Below are 1,279 nucleotides of genomic sequence, written 5' to 3'. Positions count from 1 at the left end.
AAATCTGGGACACTATTACACTATTGGTGGAGCTGTGAACTCATCCAACCCTTCTGGAAAGCTATTTGAAACTATGCCCAAAGGGCAACAAAAATGTGCATACCCTTTGACTCAGAAATACCACTACTGGGTCTATACCCTGAAGAGATGATGAAAAAGGGTAAAAACATTACTTGTACAAAAATATTTATAGCAGCCCTGTTTGTAGTGGCAAAGAATTGGAAATCAAGTAAATGTCCTTCAATTGGGGAATGGCTTAGCAAACTGTGGTATATGTATGTCATGGAACACTATTGTTCTATTAGAAACCAGAGGGACAGGATTTCAGGGAAGCCTGGAGGGATTCGCATGAACTGATGCTGAGTGAGATGAGCAGAACCAGAAAAACACTGTACACCCTAACAGCAACATGGGAGTGATGTTCAACCTTGAAGGACTTGCTCATTTTATCAGTGCAACAATCGGAAACAATTTTGGGCTGTCTGCAAAGGAGAGTACCATCTGTATCCAGATAAAGATCTGTGGAGTTTGAACAAAGTGCAAGGACTATTCCCTTTAATTTAGAAACAAACAGATATCTTATTGTCTGATCTTGTTACCTCTTAGACTTCTCTTCTCTTCTTTGAGGATATAATTTCTCTCTCATCACACCCAATTTGAATCAAGGTACAACATAGAAACAAAGTAAAGACTAACAGAGTGCTTTCTGTTGGGGGGGGGAGGGAAGCAAGATTGGGGGAAAAATTGTAAAACTCAAATATTATTTTTTTTTAGGTTTTTGCAGGGCAAATGGGGTTAAGTGGCTTGCCCAAGGCCACACAGCTAGGTAATTATTAAGTGTCTGAGACCAGATTTGAACCCAGGTACTCCTGATTCCAAGGCTGGTGCTTTATCCACTGTGCCACCTAGCCGCCCCTCTAATAATATCTTTAATAAAAATAAATTTTAAAAAAAGGATATTTGAAAAAGATGGAAGCAAGGTTTTTTCAGTGAAAGCTACTATAAAGAATGGCAAGGTCCTTCAGAAATACTGTCATAAAGGTGGAAGCTCAGAACAAGCTAAGGCTTGCAAAGCAATTACTAAAAAAATGATAAAGATGGATTTTTAGTGATATTGAGGGAAAGAGGAAATGGGAAGGGATAGGGGCCCAGAAATTACATTAATGAGTGAGAGCAAAAAAACTAAATTACTCAATTATCATTTTTTTCTTCTTTTTTGCTTCTCAAGCATGATCATCCAATTGCCAGGACTTGAAGAAAAATGATTAATAAGGAACTT

The sequence above is a fragment of the Macrotis lagotis genome, chromosome 6, assembly GCF_037893015.1.
Source record: "Macrotis lagotis isolate mMagLag1 chromosome 6, bilby.v1.9.chrom.fasta, whole genome shotgun sequence".
Taxonomy (NCBI): domain Eukaryota; kingdom Metazoa; phylum Chordata; class Mammalia; order Peramelemorphia; family Peramelidae; genus Macrotis; species Macrotis lagotis.
The sequence above is the reverse complement of the archived record's forward strand: the minus strand, read 5'-3'. Positions refer to the sequence as shown.